At 43.9% G+C, this 24,671-nt stretch overlaps 1 protein-coding gene across 15 annotated transcripts in view; it reads right to left on the bottom strand.

Moving 5' to 3' along the window:
* LOC119973238 (nuclear receptor subfamily 2 group C member 1-A-like) overlaps positions 1-24,671 on the bottom strand; it is a 164,872-nt gene that overhangs the window by 126,252 nt on the left and 13,949 nt on the right. For 2 of the 15 annotated variants that reach the window (XM_038810931.1, XM_038810934.1), the window contains exon 2: positions 11,899-11,944. The exons of the other annotated variants lie outside the window; for them this stretch is intronic. The gene's annotated coding sequence lies outside the window, so the exon portion shown is untranslated. The remainder of the gene's footprint in view (positions 1-11,898; positions 11,945-24,671) is intronic. 15 annotated transcript variants of the gene reach the window in all.

Raw genomic sequence — 24,671 nt, 5'->3', positions numbered from 1 at the left:
ACTCTAAGAAAAATACAGAGAAACGACTCTGAAGTTGGTTATCAAAGCATAATGGTTACTTCAAACATACCGAATTAACAGGTTGCCGAATCCAAAAAACAAAACAAATATTTTGCTAGACCTATATGTAGATGGCTAAACATGAAGTAGAAGTTGTATTCAATATCAATCTGATCCGGATGAGTAGGTTCTTCCCTGAGGTGGAGGATAGATGTGAACGGTGCCAAGGAGGCCCGGCCAACCACGCCCACATGTTCTGGTCTTGCCCCAGACTTGCAGGGTACTGGACAGCCTTCTTCGAGGCAATGTCCAAAGTGGTGGGGATGAGGGTGGAGCCATGCCCGAAAGTGGCAGTCTTTGGGGGTTTCGGGCCAGCCAAATCTATTCCTGGGGAGGAGGGCGGATGCCCTTGCCTTTGCCTCCCTGATCGCTCGCCGTAGAATCCTGTTTGGCTGGCGGTCAGCAGCACCACCCAAAGCTGCAGACTGGCTGTCCGACCTGTAGGAATCTCTCCAAATGGAGAAAATCAAATTCGCCATACGAGGGTCAGACGCCGGCTTCCACAGAACATGGGAGCCATTCACGCAATTGTTCCGGGACCTGTTGTGGCCAATGAACAAGAGGAAGAATAGCCAGATAGCCAAGAATCAGGGGAAAGTAGCCAAAGCATGAAAGGGAGAGATAGACCGGGAGGGAGGGGGGGACAGCTAAACCCAAGAGGAAAGAAAGGTGAACCACGGGAGTGGGGGGGGGGGGGGGGGGGGGAAGAGAGAGAAGAGATAGGGAACAAGAGAGGAGAACCAGGGAGGTGGGGAGGCAGGGAAATGAGAGCCGGGAGGAAGGCACAGCTTACAATAACGCGAAAATGGCATCTCCAGGAGCAGGGAATGAGGAGAATGAAGACGAAAGACAGGAGAAACGGCAGAAGCGGAGGTGAGCGCGAGACGGCAGCGAGATCCGTCTGGGAGAAGCAAGCGACAACACCAACACCAAACCCATTTGAGTATTGCCCACTGTAATTGTTTCTCCGGCACCCAAATGTATATTTACCTCCCCAGTCTCCAGCAACCCCCCCCCCCCCCGCAAACAGTCGCCTACTTATGTTTTCTAAATAATTTTGCCAGGTGTACAGAGTTGCTGCTGTTGAGCTGGTGCACAATACCCTACCAGTTATTCTATTTTATTTTTTATTGGTTTGTTTTACTATTTACTATTTTCTTTTCTTTGGTATGTTTGGGTGTGCCCATCTCTTCTATATATATATATATATATATATATATATGTTTCTTATCCTGTGTACATAACGGTAAATATACTTTGTTCAAAAACCCAATAAAAAAACATTTATTAAAAAAATATCAATCTGATTACTTTTCTTCAACAATAATTCAGACTGAAACGGCAACGTGACTGAAGGCATTAAGACAAATTATTGTCGAAATTTGGACTGATAAGCTACAAGTGCCAGAATACCCTCAGATATTTTTTGGGCTGTACATAGATCAATTTGATTAGATTTGTTTATTGTCACATGTACCAAGGTACAGTGAAAACCATTTTTCTGCGTGATCATTAAGTACATGAAAAATGAAATAAAGAAAATACATAATAGGGCAACACAAGGTACACAATGTAACTACATAACACCGGCATTGGGTGAAGCATACAGGGGTGTAGTGAAAATCAGGTCAGTCCATAAGAGGGTCATTTAGGAGTCTGGTGACAGTGGGGAAGAAGCTGTTTTTGAGTCTGTTCGTGCGTGTTCTTAGACTTTTGTATCGCCTGCCCAACGGAAGAAGTTGGAAGAGCGAGTAAGCCGGGTGGGAGGGGTCTTTGATTATGCTGCCCGCTTTCCCCAGGCAGCGAGAGGCTTAGATGGAGTCAATGGATGAGAGGCAGGTTTGTATGATGGACTGGGCTGTGTTCACGACTCTCTGAAGTTCCTTGCGGTCTTGGGCCGAACAGTTGCCATACCAGGCTGTGATGCAACCAGATAGGATGCTTTCTATGGTGCATCTGTAAATGTTGGCAAGAGTTAATGTGGTCATGCTGAATTGCCTTCGTTTCCTGAGGAAGAATAGGCGCTGTTGTGCTTTGTTAGTGGTAGGGTCGACGTGGGTGGACCAAGACAGCTTTTTGGAGATGTGCACCCCAGGGAATTTGAAACTGCTAACCATCTCTGCCTCGGGCCCCGTTAATGCTGACAGGGGTGTGTACAGTACTCAGCCTTCTGAAGTCAATAACCAGCTCTTTAGTTTTGCTGACATTGAGGGAGAGATTGTTGTCATTGCACCACTCCACTAGGTTCTCAATATCCCTCCTGTATTCTGACTCGTCGTAATTTGAGATCCGGCCCGCTATGGTCGTATCGTCAGCAAACTTGTAGATGGGAGTTAGAACCGAATTTTGCCACGCAGTCGTGTGTGTACAGGGAGTATAGTAGGGGAAGAGAGAGAGAGTGAGAGCGAGAGCGTCCAGGAATGCACCCCTTATAGGCAGGACACGGCATTGGCCACCAGCCAACCAATCGAACCAAGTCCCACAGATCTCTCAGGTGCCGAAAAATCTGAATTCTGTTGTTCAAAAGTTTTATAACTTTTGAGTTTCTTTCTTCCCCTGCTCAACATAAAAAGGTACATGTCCATTAAGCCATGGATCAAAATGATAACAGCAAAAATAAAGAAATGGGAAAGAGAATCAAAGGGCCCTTATACCAGGTATTTCAACAGGCATCATATTATCAGTTACACTAGGAGCATAGGGGTTTGACAGGGTAGATGCTGAGATGGTTTCCCCTTGTGGGAGTGTCAAGGAGAGGGCATGATCTCAGAGTCATGGCTTACTCAGTTAAGAACATATAACATTTTGTGCAGAATAGAATAGAATAGAATAGAACAGTACAGCACAGAACAGGCCCTTCGGCTCTCGATGTTGTGCCGAGCAATGATTACCCTACTCAAACCCACGTATCCACCCTATACCCGTAACCCAACAACCCCCCCTTAACCTTACTTTTTAGGACACTACGGGCAATTTAGCATGGCCAATCCACCTAACCCGCACATCTTTGGACTGTGGGAGGAAACCGGAGCACCCGGAGGAAACCCACGCACACACGGGGAGGACGTGCAGACTCCGCACAGACAGTGACCCAGCCGGGAATCGAACCTGGGACCCTGGAGCTGTGAAGCATTTATGCTAACCACCATGCTACCGTGCTGCCCCTTGCTACCGTGCTGCCATTTGTGAAGGAGGCCATTTGTTCCATCGAGTCTGCGCTGACCCACTTAAGCCCTCACTTCCATCCTATCCCCGTGACCCAATAACCCCATCTAACAGTTTTGGACACTAAGGGCAATTTAGCATGGCTAATCCACCTAACCTGCACGTCTTTGGACTGTGGGAGGAAACCGGGGCACCCGGAGGAAACCCACGCAGACACAGGGGAGAACGTGCAGATTCCTCACAGACAGTGACCCAGCAGGGAATCGAACCTGGGACCCTGGCGCTGTGAAGCAACAGTGCTAGCCACTTTAAGACAGAGATGAGGAGAAATTTCTACACTCAGGAGGGTAATGAATCTGTGGAATTCTTTACCGCAGAGAGCTGTGGAGGCTGGGTCATTAGCTATATTCAAGGCTGAGATAGACAGATTTTTAATCTGTAAAGGAATCAAGGGTTATGGGGATAAGGCAGGAAAGTGGAGTTGAGCATTATCAGATCAGTCATGATTTCATTGAATGGCAGGGCAGACTTGATGGGCCAAATGGCCTACATCTGCTCCTACATCTTCTAACAGAGCAGCTGGATAGGGAAACGGTATTGGCCAGGGGTGAACAACAATAGAGTAGGTAGTGAGGATGTGTGAAGCATGCCAGAGTCACCAACCACATCAAAACTTTAAAACGCTACATCCTCATGAGGTTTCATTGTACCCTCGATCCAAAATTGCAACAAAGTTGTTCATGGTCAGATGTTGTAGTCTTCGCCTCATTGATCGCCCGAAGGCGGATCCTGTTAGGGTGGAGATCAACCTCTCCACCCTGTGCCCTGGCGTGGCAGGGGGACCTGCTGGAATTCTTGACACTTGAAAAGGTCAAATTTGAACTGAGGGGAAGGATGGAGGGGTTCTTCAATTCATGGGCGTTATTCATTATGGACTTTTGAGAATTGGATCACATCGAACATGGGGAAGGGGGGGGCGGAGGCTGGGAGGATTGGGGGGTGGATTGTGTGTGTTAATGGTGACTATGGCTGATTCCAGATTCCTTTTGTCATTTGATTAGGTTAACATGCGGGCTAGTGTCTCGGGTTTAGTGGGAGGATGGGATCGTTGTTATTGGTATGGGGATTGACATTACATTTGTTCCTGATTATTGTTGGGTGTAAATTCGGGAAAAAATGTAAAAAGAATAAAAAATAGATTTTTTAAAAAGTTGTTCGCGGTCCGCGGCAAAGACTTTCTCCTGATCACTGATTACTTTTCCAAATTTACGAATCATCTGACAACTTAAAGATGCCTCGAGTGCATTGTGGTGGGTGCAATGAATACAATATTTATTTAGTTCTATATACCTGAAAAGATATCAGATAATGGGCAACAATACACTGGCAGACCTTTTAGGGACGTGTCTGCTAAATGGGGCATAAACTAGCCTCACCAAACTATCCCAGGTCCAATGCTCTTGCCACGCGAATGGTCTGCAAGATCTCCACATTGCCATGTTCCACCTGATACCAACACCTCTGAACATTGGCTTATGGTCACAAGCGGAAATCATGTTTTGAAGACAGGTTAGGAAAACTTTGTCAAACCATGACCTGTCCAGATTCTCAGGAATGCAGGAGAAATTCCTCAAAATACAAGAGCGACTTGAGACTGCACATGACCAACACACCGGTTTGGAAGTGTTTATTCTGCACTGAGGACAAAGAGTAGAATCAGACATCTCACCAAGGGACCTGGTTACCTGTAGAAGGGTATCTAAAATGCGCAGTGAGCCTTGACTCTCTGAGGTCACAAGGCCGAAGGGGGTGGTGGTAAGGAGAAGCAAGAGCCAGCTGAGGGAACTGTGCAATTGCATAACACACAACACTCCAATTGTGTCAAAAACACATCGAATTCAAAGTGAAACCGTGGAAGATCACGAGAACAATTAGCATCACTAAAATACGCGAGCATTACAAGGCCAGCATTTATTGACCATCCCAAATGCCTTTTGAAAAAGTGTGGTGAACCAGCTTCTTGAACCACTGCAGTTCACATTGTTGAGTTACGCCCAAGGTGTTGTTACGAGGGATTCCAGGTTTTGATCCAGTCTCAATTATATATTTCCAAGTTAGGATGAGTGGGGGAACTTGGAGGTGATGGTGTTCCCATGCATCTGCTGCCCCTGTCCTTCTATGTGTGGTTTTGGGAGGTGCAATTGAAGGAGCCATGGTAAGTGTACCTTATAGACGGTACAAACTGCTGCTGAGGGAGTTGAATGTTTAATGGCGGTGAATAAGTTGCTGATTAATTGGGCTGCTTTGTTCTGGATGGTGTTGAGCTTCTTAGTGTTGGAGCTGTACTCATCCAGGCAAGTGGGGATATTCCATCACACTCCTGACTTGTGGATGATGTACAGGCTTTAGTAGTCATGAGATGAGTTACTCACACAGAATTCCCAGTCTCTAGGATGCCTTTGAAATAACAGCATTTATATAGCTGGTCGTGTTCAGTTTCTGGTCAATGGTTAACCCCCTTCCCCATGGTGAAGGATTTAGTGGTCATAAGGTCAGAGAATGTCATGGGGAAATGGATAGATTTTCTTTTGTTGGAGACACTCTGCCTGGCACTTGTGTGACGTGAATGTTATTTGCCACTATCAGCTCAAGCCTGAATGCGATCCGAGTCTTGCTGCATATGGAAATGGACTGCCTCAGTATTGCGAGGAATTCCGAACAGTACGGAATCCACAACCATCAATAAATGCCCAGCCTCTGACCTTATGATGGTGAGAAAGTCATTGACAAAGTAGCTGATGATATTAATCAGCTCGTAACATCAACCAGTCAAGCCTTTATGAATCATGGCATTCTAACACTTTAGAAAACGGTGGTTAAAAGTTTTATTACAATTCAGGAAAATAGTTTTAAACAGGCTCCAGTAATGGGTATGATTTTCAAGCTTTTTAGACAAGTTAGACAAGTTCTTCCCTCCTCCACCCTGAATAATGCAACAGTAAAAGAGGGCAATGAATTCCCACAGCAGACTGCAGTGAAATGTAAATTCAGAACAGAATAAGTAACCCCATTTAAAAGGATAAGAGAATGCCTCTGAGCCAGTTTCGAGGTGACTTGTGGCACTTGAGTCAACCAATGGTTGCAATTATAGAACATACAGTGCAGAAGGAGGCCATTCGGCCGATCGAGTCTGCACCGACACATTTAAGCCCTCACTTCCACCCTATCCCCATAACCCAATAACCTTTTTGGTCACTAAGGGCAATTTATCATAGCCAATCCACCTAACCTGCACATCTTTGGACTGTGGGAGGAAACCGGAGCACCCGGAGAAAACCCACGCACACACGGGGAGAGCGTGCAGACTCCGCACAGTGACCCAGCCAGGAATCGAACCTGGGACCCTGGCAATGTGAAGCCACAGTGCTATCAACTTGTGCTACCGTGCTGCCCATTTAGTTGCAATGCTAGCAACTAAATATACAAATGCAAGAGGCAACAGGGAAACCCTCCAGAAATGTCAAATATATAGCTCCCGACTGATCATTTACAGTTGGTGTAGATAAACATTTAAACTGCCCGCTAACTTGAAGTTAGCAACATACATAAAACATCAAATGGGGATTTAGAAGTCACAAGAGTGATCTTTTGAATTAGGAGAGTTTGAGTTAAGAGCAGACGAATAGTATAATCAAAGAATGATATTGTACAGAAGGACAACATTCAGCCTACCGTACCCGTGGTGGTTCTTTGTGCAACTATTTAATTAATCCCGCTCCCCGTTCTCTCACCATCGTGCTGTAATTATTTTTGCCTTTAACCATTTCCAATTCTTTGATGCAAATTTCTATTAATTTGCTTCCACTACCCTTTCAGGCAGTATGTCCCAGTTCACAACAATCCGCTGCAAAAAGATCCTTCTGGTTATTTTGCCAATCGCCTTAAATCAATGCCATTGAAAGCAGCGTCTCCCTACTTATTTGACCGAAATCATGAGTTGGAATATCTCTAAGAAATCTCTGAACAGTTCCTGCCTGCAATTACTCCACATAACTGAAGGCCCTGATCCCAGGTACCTTTGGCTCAGTGGGCTAGACAACTGGTCTGTAATGCAGAACAAGGCCAGCAGTGCAGGTTCAATTCCCGTACCGGCTGAGAATTCTGAATTCTCCCTCCGTGTATCCAGACAGGCGCCAGAATGTGGCGACTAGGGGCTTTTCATAGTAACTTCATTGCAGTGTTAATGCAAGCCTAATTGTGACAATAAAAGATTATTATACCATTGCAGTAAATCTATTCCACCCCGGGCCCTGCCATCCTTTCCAATGTGTTGCCAATTCCAGTTGAGTTTAAGCAGTATTTGACAAAGGTTGAGCATAACTTTCTTGTTTTTGTACTCCACCGCATTATTTATAAAGTCGAGGATACGCAATTTAAAAAAAAATTCAAAACAGCCCTATCACTTTCAAAGATTTGTGTGCGGACTTCCCCAGGTCTCGCTATTCCCATGTGCTCTTTAAAATTGTGCCATTTAGTTTATATTTCCTCTATTCATTCTTCTGAATTTCTTCTGTATTTCTTCAAAAATACACCATTTCACACTTCATCTGTTGTGTCTGACCATTTCACCCATCCACCTCTGTCCTCTGCGGTCTGTTACTATCCTAACAAGGTTAGTTTCCTGCCATCAGCAAACATTAAAATTATGCCCTGTACATCCAAGTCCAGGTTATTATATGGTTCCAATACCAACCTCTGGGCAACATCATTGTGTACTGCACTCTAGCCTGACCAGGACTCTCTCTCAACCAACTTACATGGGTTCTAATTTGGCCAACAGGTCTGATGAGAATCTAACATTGTGGATCACTAGCGCTAATTGTGTATTCATCGGTCTCAAAATTGGAACCTGGTTATTAATTTTCATTTGTAAATTATCTTATTCACCAGAAAACTATGAATTGAAACATGAAATTGACAATTAATATACAAATCCTATGTAAATTAATATACAAATCTTATGGAAATTAAATGTTAAGTTTTATGTTAAGGAACAAAGGAAACTTTGTTAGAATCTGAAAACCCTTACACAATGGGAAAATTCCCCAGCACTTTGACTTAAGCTTTCCTTCCATATATGCTGTAAGTTTATTACCCGTGATTATTCAGTCTTAGCACTATGACATAGATACATAGAAGATAGGAGCAGGAGGAGGCATTTTGGCCCTTCGAGCCTGCTCCACCATTTATCATGACTGATCATCCAACTCAAAAGTCTAATCCTGCTTTCTCCCCATAGCCTTCGATCCCATTCTCCCCAAGTGCTATATCCAGCTGCCTCTTGAATATATTCAAAGCTTTAGCATCAACTACTTCCTGTGGTAATGAATTCCATAGCTCACCACTCTTTGGCTGAAGAAATGTCTCATCTCTGTCCGAAATGATTTACCCTGAATCCTCAGACTGTGACCCCTGGTTCTGGACACACCCACCATTGGGAACATCTTTCCTGCATCTATCCTGTCTAGTCCTGTTAGAATTTTACAAATCTCGATGAGATTCCCCCCTTATTCTTCTGAATCCCGGCGAGAACAATCCTAACCTAGTCAATCTCTCCTCGTATGACATTCCTGCCATGAGTCTGGTAAACCTTTGCTGCACTCCCACGAGAGCAACATCCTTCCTCAGAAAAGGAGACCAAAACTGCACACAATACTCCAGGTGTGGCCTCACCAAGGCCCTGTATAATTGCAGCAACACATCCCTGCTTCTGTACTCGAAACTTCTCGCAATGAAGGCCAACATACCATTATGATAACAGGTCTTAACCACAGTTAAAACAGGGGAGACAAATAAAGCATATAAATATCACCATGTTTGTCCCAATAAATTACAAACCACATTCCAGATGCTGAATCATTCTACCTTCTGTCTTACTGGCCAGTTTAGTGAGGGGAGAGGTGCTGAATCCATACGGACAGCTGAGAGTGGAAAGGCATATGTTATCGAGAAAGGTGATACCACATCTGGAGTACTGTGTAGCTACGATTGATATGCATCGCTCCCAGTGATGAGTTTAAAGCAGCTGTTCAGATAATCATCAAATGTGAATAGCTTAGAAGGAGAGACAGATTATAGACAATTGGAAAGATCCCAGAGATCTATATATGCTAAAGGAGCCTGACAGCCGAATACACAGAAGGCATAATCAAAGAGCAACAAAGCTTTAATTGGCCAGACCCTGAGAAGGAAGAGCGGCAGTTAACATCTAGCAGTCTCAGAAAGACGAAAGGCTCCAGTCACCAAGCCCGAAGGCCAGGTTTCCAGCAAACAAGCTAAGTCATAGAGCCAAGGCAATGCAGAAAATCTTTGTAACAACTGTTTTAATATATCTTCGCTGGTCAAGGAAAAAGACGGTCCCGGATTTGAATATCATCCCTGTATTCTGTGGTAACTATAGCTGGTTACTCAATTCGGATGATATTTGGTGAACAGGGGAAGTTTTACAGAGTTCAGGTATAGTAGATATATTGTGTAACATGGGATAAGTTCTATAAAAACTGTCTGTTTAGTAATTCATAAATTGTGCGAGGGTAGAGTTGCCCTGTTTGTGCGTACCTTTCTTTTCTTTACTTTAATAAGTAGTCTTTAATAGTTGTTACTCGATGACCGAAGTATTTATTCACATTGGGGTTTCACTTTCATAGATTGTTTCATAGAATTTACACTGCAGAAGGAGGCCATTCGGCCCATCGAGTCTGCACCAGCTCTGGAAAGAGCACCCTACCCATGCCCACACCTCCACCCTATCCCCATAACCCAGTAACCCAACCCAACACTAAGGGCAATTTTGGACACTAAGGGCAATTTATCATGGCCAATCCACCTAACCTGCACATCTTTGGACTGTGGGAGGAAGCCGGAGCACCCGGAGGAAACCCACGCACACACGGGGAGGATGTGCAGACTCTGCGCAGACAGTCACCCAAGCCGGAATCAAACCTGGGACCCTGGAGCTGTGCAGCAATTGTGCTAACCACTATGCTACCGTGCTGCCCCTTGTCTCCTCACACCAAAACAAAACTATACACCCCCAAGAACCGGTGTTCCAAGTTTGGATACCCTCATAGATAACCGTGGGCAGCACGATAGCACAGTTGCTTCGCAGTTCCAGGGTCCCAGATTCGATTCTCGCTTGGGTCACTGTCTGTGCGGAGTCTGCACGTTCTCCCCCTGTCTGTGTGGGTTTCCTCCGGGTGCTCCGGTTTCCTCCCACAGTCCAAAGATGTGCAGTTTAGGTGGATTGGCCATGCTTAATTGCCCTTAGTGTCCAAAATGGTTAAGTGGGGTTACTGGGATAGGTGGAGGCATGGGTTTGAGTACGGTGATCTTTCCAAGGGCCGGTGCAGACTCGATGGGCTGAATGGCCTCCTTCTGCACTGTAAATTCTATGATCTATGATAACATCAGTGTGCTTCATGACAATAATTGCATTAGAAACAGTAGAGAGAGGAGTGGTTAGCACTGCAGCCTCACGGCACCTAGCTCCCAGGTTCGATCCCGGCTCTGGGTTACGTCAGTGTGGAGTTTGCACATTCTCCCCGTGTTAGACATAGACATAGCATTTACAGTGCAGAAGGAGGCCATTCAGCCAATCAAGCCTGCACCGGCTTTTTGAAAGAGCACCCTACTCAAGCCCACACCTCCACTCTATCCCCATAACCCAGTAACCCCACCCAACATTAAGGGCAATTTTGAACACCAAGGACAATTTAGCATAGCCAATTCACCTAACCTGCACGTCTTTGGACTGTGGGAGGAAACCGGAGCACCCGGAGGAAACCCACGCTCACACGGGGAGAACATGCAGAGTCCGCACAGACAGCAAACCAAGCCGGGGATCGAACCCGGGACCCTGGAGCTGTGAAGCAATTGTGCTAACCACCATTCTACCGTGAATGTTTCACCCCCACAACCCAAAGATGTGCAGGGTAGGTAAATTGGCCATGCTAAATTGCCCCTTAATTGGAAGAAATGAATTGGGTCCCCTAAAAGTTTTTAAAAATTTTTTAAACAGTACAGAGAAAATTCACTTGACTCAGTACTGGGATGAGGGGTTTATCTTAAGGGAGGTTGAACTGGTTGGGCCTATACCTATTGGGAGTTCAGAAGAATAAGAGGTGATCTTATTGAAACATACAAGATCTTGAGGGGACTTGACAGGGTGGATACTAGGAGGATGTTCCAGAATAAGATGTCTCCCTGTTAAGATGGAGATGAGGAGAATTTTGTTCTCTCAGAAAGGAGTGAAGGCTGGGTCATTCAATTTATTCAGGTCACAGTTAGACAGGCTTTTAATAGACAACAGAGTCAAGGATTATGGGAAGCAGACTGGAAAGTGCAGTTGAGACCACAATTAGATCTGCCATTATCTTAATGAATGGAAAAGCAGGTGAAGTACCCACGGCCTACTCCTGCTCTGAAGACGCACCCAGAGAGGGAGAGAGTAAATTAAAACTTGCTAACAGAGCTCAGGGGGAGAAAGTCAGACATCATCTGCCCCTGTTGGCTTTACTCTAGACAAATTCACTGGGTTGGAGTTACCACTTGAGGCAATGTGGAGTGTGTTTGCTTCCTCTGGGATCCAGCATTGTTCTCTTCTCCAGTACTCACCCGAGCCTCTGGTTCGCTTCTGACCTCATGCACACAAATATTCTGACTACAATATAAAAGGAGAACAGTAAAGTACAATTAAAGGGTTTGCTCACTTATTCAAAATCATGCACTCACACAAGTTCAAAGTCAACTAGCCTTAAATTTCTCTCAACTCAAGCTGCAGGCCTTGAATTAAAATATTTTATAATTTCAATTTTTTGTAGAACTATTTTCTCAAGTGTCATTTCAGTTCCCTTAAGTGGGAACTTGTCACCAATAATTCAGAACATATTGCTTTTCCATAATCTGTCTGTCAGATAAAAAAATTACCATGATTCAATTGTCAGTAAAGCAGGTTGTGTGCTGCCTCATTTTACACCATCGTTTCAGAATCACATTAAACAGAAATCAGATTTTCCAGATCATAACTAACAAATTTCTTTACTTCTAACATATTGCAGTTTGGCAAATACCAACAGCATAATAGAGACAAATAAACACCAACTGCAAACATCTGTATGGGTTTATTACTCTTCAGTAAGTTTCCTTAAGAAATAGATTTTTCATTATGCAAAACTAAGCAACAGGAAATGCAGTCATTTTCTTGTTCGGTCAGAAAGAAAGCAAAATGTTGCTGACTGCAAAAATCAAATTCAGTAATTGAATGACTTCATGTTACTTCTAATCTCAGACAATGTAACATAGTCGCCATAGTCCCAGATGACTATGGGCTGCTTTCCCCTTTCAGGGGGGAGGAATGACTGGTGGTGATTTAACCTGAGGGTCACCACACCTCAGGTGAGGAGCAAGTTTGAGAAGGCGGGGCCTTCACGAATAAGCTCAGGCAGTCTGGGAATTGAACCTGTGCTGTTGGTCTCGCCCTGCATCATGAACCAGCTGTCCAGCATGACACCATTAAGAAATGTAAAAAGTTACCCTTCAATTTGTTCAAACCTCAGAAAAATCACACCTGCCTCTTTCCAGCACTCATCCTGTCCAGTCTTTCTTCTGGCAGAGTTGGGAGGTGTTCACTCCTCAAGCTCCTGCCTCCAAGAGCCCTGGTTTCCATTTAAAACTAAGAATGAAGGAGGGCAGCACGGTGGCATAGTGCATAGCACTGCTGCCTCGTGGCACCGAGGTCCCAGGTTTGATCCCAACTCTGGGTCACTGTCCGTGTGGAGTTCGCAAATTCTCCCCGTATTTGCATGGGTTTCACCCCCACAACCCAAAGATGTTCAGGGTAGGTGGATTGGCCATGCTAAATTGCCCCTTAATTGGAAAAAACGAATTGGGTACTCTAAATTTAAAAAAAGGAAAAAAAATAAGAATGAAGGAAAGTCCTGCCCTCTGGAAAGTGGCCTCCTGTTGCTAAGCAACGACTTCTATTTACTTTTCATGCCGTAACCCTCTCTTAGCACAATAGAATCACAGTGGGAAGTGAAACCAACCCCCACACAGCTTTGTCCAGTATGGATCCAGCTATACGTTTTAACCTTTCCAGGTAGAGAAACATTAAACACACTTAAAACTACACCTTATTTCTAATGTTTACCAATACAAATCCCTTAAAACTGCCTTTGTTTTCCGTTATTTAATAAATTCAAGAGTACCCAATTCTATTTTCCCCCCCAATTAAATGGCAATTTAGCGTGGCCAATCCACCTACCCTGCACATCTTTGGGTTGTGGGGGTGAGACCCACACAACCACGGGGAGAATGTGTAAACTCCACACGAACAATGACCCAGGGCCGGGATCGAACCTGGGTCCTCAGCACCGTGAGACAGCAGTGCTAGCCAACTGCCTCAACTGCCTTTGTTTTCCTAACAAATAGTCAAAACCAATTTACTGATTCTGCAATATAATTCATGTACACTGGACCACAAACAAATATTTGAACGCAAGCGTCGCTGGAATCAGACTAGAAAATCAGCAAAAGAATGTGTTGATTAAATACACTGGCATCCAGATATTCCCCAAGACAAACCAATTTTTCAGGATACTGGGAAATTCTGTTCTTTGCAGTAGTGCACTTCTAAGTTGTCAGGAAGGCTCTCTCTAAACAATTTGCACATTAATGAAGTAAATCTTTGCAAAGCACCTTACAGAAGCAAAAGCAAAAAGTGTATATATATATGGATTTCAGTAAGGCGTTTAATAAGGTTCCCCACGGCAGGCTATTGCAGAAAATACGGAAGTATGGGATTGAAGGTGATTTAGCGGTTTGGATCAGTAATTGGCTAGCTGAAAGAAAACAGAGGGTGGTGGTTGATGGCAAATGTTCATCCTGGAGTTCAGTTACTAGTGGTGTACCGCAAGGATCTGTTTTGGGGCCACTGCTGTTTGTCATTTTTATAAATGACCTGGAAGGGGGTGCAGAAGGATGGGTTAGTAAACTTGCAGATGACATGAAGGTCGGTGGAGTTGTGGATAGTGCTGAAGGATGTTATAGGTTACGGAGGGACATAGATAAGCTGCAGAGCTGGGCTGAGAAGTGGCAGATGGAGTTTAATGCGGAAAAGTGTGAGGTGGTTCACTTTGGAAGGAGTAACATGAATGCAGAGTACCGGGCTAATGGCAAGATTCTTGGTAGTGTAGATGAACAGAGGGATCTCAGCATCCAGGTACATGAATCCCTGAAAGTTGCCACCCAGGTTAATAGGGCTGTTAAGAAGGCATATGGTGTGCTAGCCTTTATCAGCAGGGGGATTGAGTTTCGGAGCCACGAGGTCATGCTGCAGCTGTACATAACTCTGGTGCGGCCGCTCCTGGAGTACTGCGTGCAGTTCTGGTCACCACATTATAGGAAGGATGTGGAAGCTTTGGAAAGGGTTCAGAGGAGATTTACTAGGATGTTGCCTGGTATGGAGGGAAGGTCTTATGAGGAAAGGCTCAGGGACTTGAAGTTGTTTTCGTTAGAGAGAAGAAGGCTGAGAGGTGACTTAATAGAGACATATAAGATAGTCAGAGGGTTAGATAGGGTGGACAGTGAGAGTCTTTTTCCTCGGATGGGGATGACAAACACTAGAGGACACAGCTTTAAATTGAGGGGTGGTAGATATAGGACAGATGTCAGAGGCAGTTTCTTCACTCAAAGTAGTAGGGGTGTGGAACGCCCTGCCTGCAACAGTAGCAGACTCGCCAACTTTAAGGGCATTTAAGTGGTCACTGGATAGACATATGGATGAAAATGGAATAGTGTAGGTCAGATAGGCTTCAGATGGTTTCACAGGTCGGCGCAACATCGAGGGCCGAAGGGCCCGTACTGCGCTGTAATGTCTATGTTCTATGTTCTAAACTGATGTCAAAACGTAGGTAGAGGGAATTGATCAAAAAACATGGTCATATAAAGGTGTCTTTTGGGCAGAATGGTGGCGCAGTGGTTAGCACTGCTGCCTCACTCTGCTGAGGACTCGGGTTCGATCCAGGCCCCGGATCACTGTCCGCGTGGAGTTTGCACATTCTCCCCATGTCTGTGCGGGTCTCACCCCCACAACCCAAAAAGATGTGCAGGATAAATGGATTGGCCATGCTAAATTGCCCCTTGATTGTAAAAATAATAATTTGACACTCTAAATTTATTGAAAGAAAAGTGTCCTTTAAAGGAAGGGAAAGAGGGTAGCAACGCAAAAGTATTTAGGGAGCACATTCTAGAGATTATGTTGAGGCAGCTAAAGGCTCTGCCACTGCAGAAGACAACGGCAGAGGGTGTCTGAGTAAAAGAGAGAACATGCTCGCGCATAGGATGCATCCAATGTAGTAGGGCTAACGGTAGTTACCTCTAGGGAGGGGTGAGGCCCTGAACAGATTTCATTTCAAAAGGATTCCTCTACTTCAACTCTTAAGTAACTACTTGATTTATACTAAGAGTTTCAGGCAAGAAAAATTAAACAATAGTAATATCCAAAAGCAAGGAAACTTTGTCTCATTGAGCATTCCAAAACATATGGAAATGCTTGCATTTAAATAGGGCCTTCAGGAACATTCTAAGTATATTACAATCAATGAAATACTTTAGTCACAGTTGTAAAGTAGGAAACAAGACAGCAAGATCCCACAACGCAATGAGATAAAACTAGATAATCTGTTTTTACTGATATTGATTGAGGCATAAATTTGCCAGGAACCAGGACAAACTCTCTTTGCTCTTCAAATCTTCTTCTTGCAGATGGCATCTTGCAACTTTAGAAGTCCAAGCCAAGTCACGTCATTGTGATGTTAGGCAGACTGTTTGGAATCCTGCAGTAAATTTTTATCACATTCATTCACAATGTGATTGATGACCAGCCTGATCCAGGTGACCTGTTGCATGCTGGTAGGAGGTGTGATGTCCTTGCATGATCCTCAAGTACAGATCATGATTTGAAGGAACCCAGCAGGCTCTACTGTCTTCGCAACACTCACCAGATCTTTGTTGGTGTCACCCCATAGGTTGTGTCATTTGTCATTTTGGTCAAAACTTGAAATACCCAAAACAATTTTCAGAGCTCCAAATAGCTGTGTGAATTCAGTCGCACATTCAATAGCTTCTGAAGGTCTTTGTGAATTAGCAGTCCTGGACTGCTTTCAATGCAATCTAACACTTTTGAGTTTTTGGAAAGCTTTGGAAAGGGTTCAGAGGAGATTTACTAGGATGTTGCCTGGTATGGAGGGAAGGTCTTATGAGGAAAGGCTCAGGGACTTGAAGTTGTTTTCGTTAGAGAGAAGAAGGCTGAGAGGTGACTTAATAGAGACATATAAGATAGTCAGAGGGTTAGATAGGGTGGACAGTGAGAGTCTTTTTCCTCGGATGGGGATGACAAACACTAGAGGACACAGCTTTAAATTGAGGGGTGGTAGATATAGGACAGATGTCAGAGGCAGTTTCTTCACTCAAAGTAGTAGGGGTGTGGAACGCCCTGCCTGCAACAGTAGCAGACTCGCCAACTTTAAGGGCATTTAAGTGGTCACTGGATAGACATATGGATGAAAATGGAATAGTGTAGGTCAGATAGGCTTCAGATGGTTTCACAGGTCGGCGCAACATCGAGGGCCGAAGGGCCCGTACTGCGCTGTAATGTCTATGTTCTATGTTCTAAACTGATGTCAAACGTAGGTAGAGGGAATTGATCAAAAAACATGGTCATATAAAGGTGTCTTTTGGGCAGAATGGTGGCGCAGTGGTTAGCACTGCTGCCTCACTCTGCTGAGGACTCGGGTTCGATCCAGGCCCCGGATCACTGTCCGCGTGGAGTTTGCACATTCTCCCCATGTCTGTGCGGGTCTCACCCCCACAACCCAAAAAGATGTGCAGGATAAATGGATTGGCCATGCTAAATTGCCCCTTGATTGTAAAAATAATAATTTGACACTCTAAATTTATTGAAAGAAAAGTGTCCTTTAAAGGAAGGGAAAGAGGGTAGCAACGCAAAAGTATTTAGGGAGCACATTCTAGAGATTATGTTGAGGCAGCTAAAGGCTCTGCCACTGCAGAAGACAACGGCAGAGGGTGTCTGAGTAAAAGAGAGAACATGCTCGCGCATAGGATGCATCCAATGTAGTAGGGCTAACGGTAGTTACCTCTAGGGAGGGGTGAGGCCCTGAACAGATTTCATTTCAAAAGGATTCCTCTACTTCAACTCTTAAGTAACTACTTGATTTATACTAAGAGTTTCAGGCAAGAAAAATTAAACAATAGTAATATCCAAAAGCAAGGAAACTTTGTCTCATTGAGCATTCCAAAACATATGGAAATGCTTGCATTTAAATAGGGCCTTCAGGAACATTCTAAGTATATTACAATCAATGAAATACTTTAGTCACAGTTGTAAAGTAGGAAACAAGACAGCAAGATCCCACAACGCAATGAGATAAAACTAGATAATCTGTTTTTACTGATATTGATTGAGGCATAAATTTGCCAGGAACCAGGACAAACTCTCTTTGCTCTTCAAATCTTCTTCTTGCAGATGGCATCTTGCAACTTTAGAAGTCCAAGCCAAGTCACGTCATTGTGATGTTAGGCAGACTGTTTGGAATCCTGCAGTAAATTTTTATCACATTCATTCACAATGTGATTGATGACCAGCCTGATCCAGGTGACCTGTTGCATGCTGGTAGGAGGTGTGATGTCCTTGCATGATCCTCAAGTACAGATCATGATTTGAAGGAACCCAGCAGGCTCTACTGTCTTCGCAACACTCACCAGATCTTTGTTGGTGTCACCCCATAGGTTGTGTCATTTGTCATTTTGGTCAAAACTTGAAATACCCAAAACAATTTTCAGAGCTCCAAATAGCTGTGTGAATTCAGTCGCACATTCAATAGCTTCTGAAGGTCTTTGTGAATTAGCAGTCCTGGACTGCTTTCAATGCAATCTAACACTTTTGAGTTTTTGCTTTCTGCGCCGTCAGGAGGAGGGATATTAAACAGGACTGGGAGGCATTGTACAGGATATTGATTTCAATGTACTGATTATCTGCATTGTTGCACTGAAGACAGTGCCTAAGCATTTTGTGTGGCTGCTCTCTGCATTCATGGAGGAAAACAATATTCTACTGAAGGGTAAACAAGACCAAGGCTAGCAGTACGAAGAGTGCTTGGATTGGATCCTCTGCTAGTTTCCAGATAATGTGCACTTGAGTCTTGGTATTTTTTGGGACTCTTTTTAGGAGTTTGTTTTGAGGCCGAATGTCCCAATGACTGGCATGTCGTATCAAACAGCACATCCTTTCAACTGTTCACAACAGGCACAGTACTGAAATTTCCCAACAAACACATGCTTGCAAAACGCAGAACATAATGCCAAACGTTAGATGCGATTCCATGATTGGGTAACACTTGCTGAACAATCCCAATTGTGCCAAGAGTTGTCGATGTCAATGTACTTCGTCGATTATTCTTTTTGTCTACTGTGAACGTACTGTGTACGTTCCCTTGTCCGCAGAAAAATACTTTCCACTGTACTTCGGTACATGTGACAATAAAATCAGAGTGACGCCAACAACCAATTTGAGATTATCAGATGGACTCACAAGTAGTTGCATATACTCGTATGCAGGTAAAAAGAATATGTCCAGATATGGCATCTTTTTTGAATAAACAAAGCACTTGGCAGGGTGGGGGAGGAGAGGCATGTTCCATGGCAACTGCCCTGCTCAACCAATCAGTGCCCTTTTTTCATGCAGTATAAATGGTTGGTTGCTCTGTTTGAAATTTTGCATTTGTTTGTCTGTCCTAGCCCCGAGTACTCAGCAATACACAATCTGTTGTTAAACGTTCACTCCCCTTCCACCGCTGGTGCACCATGGCTGCGGTGCATTGCGTCTATGAGATGCAATGCAGTAACTTGCTGTGGCTAAAGCTACTTATGCAGCACATCCTAAATCTGCAACCTCTAACGTCTAGAAGAACAAGGGCAGTACCACTTCCAAACCACACACCACCCTGACATGGAAATATATCACTGTTTCTTACATCGTTGCTGGATCAAAATCCTGGGACAATACTATTCAGCATATAGATTGCAGCAACTCATGGTGTTGGCTAACCACCACCTTCTCAGGGGTGATTAGGGATGGGCAACAAATGCTGGCCATGGCAGTAACATTCACATCATGTGAATGAACAAAGAGAAACTCACTTAAGACCGAAGGCTTATGAACCACTAAATAAGTGGCTTAGAATCAGAATTTACAGTGCAGAAGGAGGCCATTCGGCCCATCGTGTCTGCACCGGGTCTTGGAAAGAGCACACTACCCAGGTACACACCTCCACCCCATAACCCAGTAAACCCACCCAACACTAAGGGCAATTTTGGACAATAAGGGCAATTTATCATGGCCAATCCACCTAACCTGCACATCTTTTGACTGTGGGAGGAAACCGGAGCACCCGGAGGAAACCCACGCACACACGGGGAGAACGTGCAGACTCCACACAGACAGTGACCCAAGCCGGGAATCGAAGCTGGGACCCTGGAGCTGTGAAGCAGTTGTGCTAACCACTATGGTACCGTGCTTAGCTGTCACTGATGTGTTACACTGCTTGTCCAACAACCACTATGGAATGAGCAGAAATTACCATCCAAGACCAAAGCTAATGTCTTTCATTTTGGCTCCAAACCAGTTTGCTAGTCAACAACTCCATCACTTTCCCTGTCAATTGTCAGGGGGCTGAACCAGACTATTTGCAACAAAGGTGTTGAATCTGACCCTCAGATGAGCTCCTACTCACATTCCTGCCCCACCACCAAGGCTACTATGTCCACCTGCCCCTGACTCATTTGCCACAGAAACGTCATCCACATCGTTCTATGCTCCCCTGCCAGCCATCCATCTTCCACCCTACATAAACTGAAGCTCACCCAAAACTCTGCTGCCTGCAGTCCTGTTCACTTTTTAACCAGTGATCACTGACTTACATTGGCACCCAGTTAAGCATATCCATTTTCAAAATGTCATCGTAGTCTTCCCCTGATCTTGTTCCTCCCCCTCTCGTAATTCCTCCAAATTCTCTGCACTCCTTAAATTCAGGCCTCATGTGTCTCTCTCTCTTCTTCTTCTTCTTCTTCTTCTCCTCCCCCCCCCCCCCCCCCCCCCCAATGTTAATTGCTCCATTATTCCTTCAGCTGCTGAGGCTTGAAGCTCTGGAATTGCCTCCATAAACCCATTTTCCAACTACAGTATTACTCCCACTGACAAAAGTCCACACAAACGTTTTTTTTTTAAATGCTGGATTTAACATTTTGAAACTTTCGACCATTTGGCTGAGAAGGGATTCTGGTTCAATTTTAATTATGCTATTATGAAGCAAGATTCTGCAAGTGTCAGAGAAGCACATGCCATTTAGAAAATGAGTCAGCTTTGGACCCATGTTGAATACTACACTCACCACCCTTAAGCTGCTGAATTTTGTATGTTAACTTAGTTTTAAGGAAATAGAACATAATTGAATACATTCCAAAGCAGTTTGTACAATGTTGCTGAAATAGGTTTTTATTCAAAACACCCACCATGGACTTAGCTGAACTAGCACCATAGGTGCCAGAAGGATACACAAGAGTTTTTTTCCCAGTCAAGGAGATCACTTTAATCAACAGCCAACTTTACCAATTCTGATCACAGAATTGAGAGGGGCCAGGTGTTAGCTTTTCCCATTCTTTGGAGAAGAAAGTGCGAGCCAAAGACAACCCACTCTCTGGTGAGCCAGAGGGAGACACAGTGACAGACAGCACCGATTGGAGAATGTGAGACAGGAAGGTGCTCAAAGTTGATGACAGCTGAACCAGCCCAGCCTCCTCAACTGACACCCGCTCTTATCATCACCTGAACCTGAAGGAAGCCGCATGTGCTTAAATCTCACTTTTTTTCTTAAAATCGTAGAATAGAATCTCTACGGTGCAGGAGGCCATTCAGCCATTCAAGTCTGGACCGACCTTGGAAACAGTACCCTACCTAGACCCTATTCCCATAACCCCACCTGAGGGGCAATTTAGCATGGCCAATCCACCTAACAGGCACATCTTTGGGCTATGGGAGGAAACCGGAGCACCGGGAAGAAATGCAAGCTCCACACTGACAGTCACCCGAGGCCGGAATTGAACCCGGATCCCTTTTGCTGTGGGGCAGCAGTGCTAACCACTGCGCCACCCCAAGTACTGTTGAGTGCTATTAATTGTAATAAAATACATGCATAAATCCTGCAAGGAAATGGTTGTCAGTTTTGTTACTGACTGTTAATTTGTAAAGTGGGTCATTCGCATTAATGGGCAAAGCTATGTGATTTAAATAGATGGATCTTATTAGAATACTGCTTGGTCATACATTTTATGTATACTTTAAGAATCCTTCCTGTTTATTTGCTTTGTACCCATTTATTTTGTTATTTCTATTATTTTGGTCCGTGGACCCAAAATCGGAATGTGCCTTTAAGCAGAAAATTCAAGGTTGAAGCAGCCAGCTTAGAATTGCTACAGTGCAGGAGGCCATTCGGCCCATTGAGCCTACCATGACCCTCTGAAAGAGCACTCACCCTATCCCTATAACCCCATCACCCCACCTTGTTAGGACACTGTGTTCCCAGGTTTTGTTTTTAGCCAGGCTCCTCGGCTAAATGGATGTAGAAGCCAGGTTTGGAGGGAGTTGGATCAATTAGTTGGCTGGCAACTGATAGGTTGACCAGGCACACTTTTGCCTGACAGCAGTCAGTGATTGGTTCCTTTGTGATGTCTTCTGAGAGAACTGAGCATAAGCGTTTAGATCTTGGGAAGTAAAAGGAATGCTCATTCTCTCTCTCCTGCTTACTTCAGTGAAAGAAATGCTTTATTATTCTGAAAGCAGTGAGTGCCTGGCCCATCCTTTGCTGTGATGTGCCAGGGTTAAGAGAACTCCAAAGTGTAGCATGGAGTTCACCCACTCTGACATCACTGCAGTAATAAACATCCATTTCTCAAAGGTACTCTCACTACAGATATTTACATACACACCCATTTCTTAATGGTACTCTCACATGACACTTCTGCCCAAGAAAATAAAATAAACCATCAACTTCAAGATGGTTTCATTTTTCACTATCCTACACACAGTAGGGCAGCACGGTGGCGCAGTGGGTTAGCACTGAGGTCCCAGGTTCGATCCCGGCTCTGGGTCACTGTCCGTGTGGAGTTTGCACATTCTCCCCTTGTTTGCGTGGGTTTCGCCCCCACAACCCAAATATGTGCAAGCTAGGTGGATTGGCCACTCTAAATTGCCCCTTAATTGGAAAAATGATTGGGTACACTAAATTTATAAAAAAAAAGAAATGCACACAGTAAATATACTTCCTCATTTAAAAAAAACACATGCAAACAGGTACAACAATATAGTCCATTTTTTTCGTTTTTCTTCCTCCAACTGAAATCCTTCTTGGTTGAGTCTCTTTGAACAAGAAGGTCTTTGCACGATCCGTCCATTTCTCTACACCTTGGCATTTCTCTTTAAAGTCAGATACTTTAGTTCAATCTGATCACAGAGTCCCTTGTAATTCTCCAACACAGGAGCATTGGTTATCTCAGCTTTCAGGCAGTCAAATGCCTGTTGAAAGTCCGCTGGCCATTGAAATTTTCGACGTTTCTTCAGCAAGTCCATCAGTGGAGCAATCACGCTACAAAACCTTTGCACAAATGTTCAATCAAATCCTCTCATGCCAAGAAATCGCATTATTTCCCTTTGTCTCGAGGGTATTGAAAACTCCTCAATAACTGTTGGTTTCACATCCCGTGTGACAATTCGACCCTGTCCGATTATATGGCCAAGGAAACTGACTTGGGCTTTTCCAAATTGACTTTTAGCTAAGTTTATCACCAAACCCATCTCTTGAAGTCGATCGAATAACTCCATCAGATGTTTTAAATGTTCTGTCCACGTCTGGCTGAAAATTACCAGATGGTCGATGTATATCGCACAATTGGGTAATCCTGAAACAACTTTGTTAGTTAACCGTTGAAATGTGGCTGGGACGTTTTTCATGCCAAATGGCATAACTTTGAATTGGTATACACCATCTGGAGTCACAAAAGCTGAAATCTCCCCACAACCCAAAGATGTGCAGGTTAGGTGGATTGGCCACGTTAAATTGCCCTTTAATTGGAAAAAAATAATTGGGTACTCCAAATAAATAAATAAATAAATGTATAGCCATTTTAGTACTTCCCAATGTATCCCCACAAATTTGCCCATGTGACATCAATAACTATCTCAAGTCAGTCCGTTTTTCCTCTGGAAGGTAACTCAACAATTGATCCCAATTTTGAAGAACATCCTCATTTTCCAATTTAATTTGAGGAATGTCAAATTCACAGTCATCTGGATTTGGTTCATCGCTTTGAGTTAGAATCATTAAAACCTCATTTTTCTCTCCTTCCCTTGCAAAGTACCTTTTAAGCATATTCACATGACACACTCGGTGAGTCTTCCGTCTATCTGGTGTTTTTCCCCACATAATTCACCTCACTTAATTTCCTTTCAATCCAATACGGTCCACAAAACCTAGCTTTTAAAGGTTTACCTACCACTAGTAAAAACAGCAAATCTTTACCTCCACTGGCAAAACTACGAACTTTGGATTTCTTGTCCGCTAGCCGTTTCATCACATTTTGTGCAACTTTTAAATGTTGTCGAGCCAATTCACCTGCTCTATTTAATCATTCCCTAAAATTTGACACGTAAACGAAGAATGTAGTTTCCGATTTCTCACGCACCAATTTAACTTACCTCATGACCAAAAATTAGTTCAAAAGAACTAAATTTGGTTGACTCATGAGGTGCAACCCTAATTGCAAACAGTACGAATGGAATTCCTTCATCCCAATCCTCTGGATAATCTTGACAATAAGCCCCCAACATTGTCTTTAATGTCTGATGCCAACTTTCTAACGCTGCCTGCGATTCTGGATAGTACACAGTTGATTTAAATTGTTTTATTCCTAAGCTATTCCAAACTTCTTTGAATAACCTGGAGGTAAAATTTTACCCTTGATCCGATTGTATTTCTGTGGGTAGTCCATATCTAGTAAAGAATTTAAGTAACTCCGCCACAATCTTTTTAGCTGTAATATTACGTACTGGAATGGCCTCCGGAAACCTAGTAGGCACATCCATTATCATCAAAAGATATTGATTCCCACTTTTCGTTTTAGGAAGCGGTCCTACGCAATCAATTAGGACCCTTTTAAAAGGTTCCACAAATGCTGGAATGGGTATTAAGGGCACTGGTTTTATCACTGCTTGAGGTTTCTTTATCACTTGACATATGTGACATGATTGACAAAATTTA

Source organism: Scyliorhinus canicula, chromosome 11 (genome assembly GCF_902713615.1).
Source record: "Scyliorhinus canicula chromosome 11, sScyCan1.1, whole genome shotgun sequence".
Classification (NCBI taxonomy): domain Eukaryota; kingdom Metazoa; phylum Chordata; class Chondrichthyes; order Carcharhiniformes; family Scyliorhinidae; genus Scyliorhinus; species Scyliorhinus canicula.
Note: the sequence above shows the minus strand (reverse complement) of the source record. Positions and strands in the feature narration are given on the sequence as shown.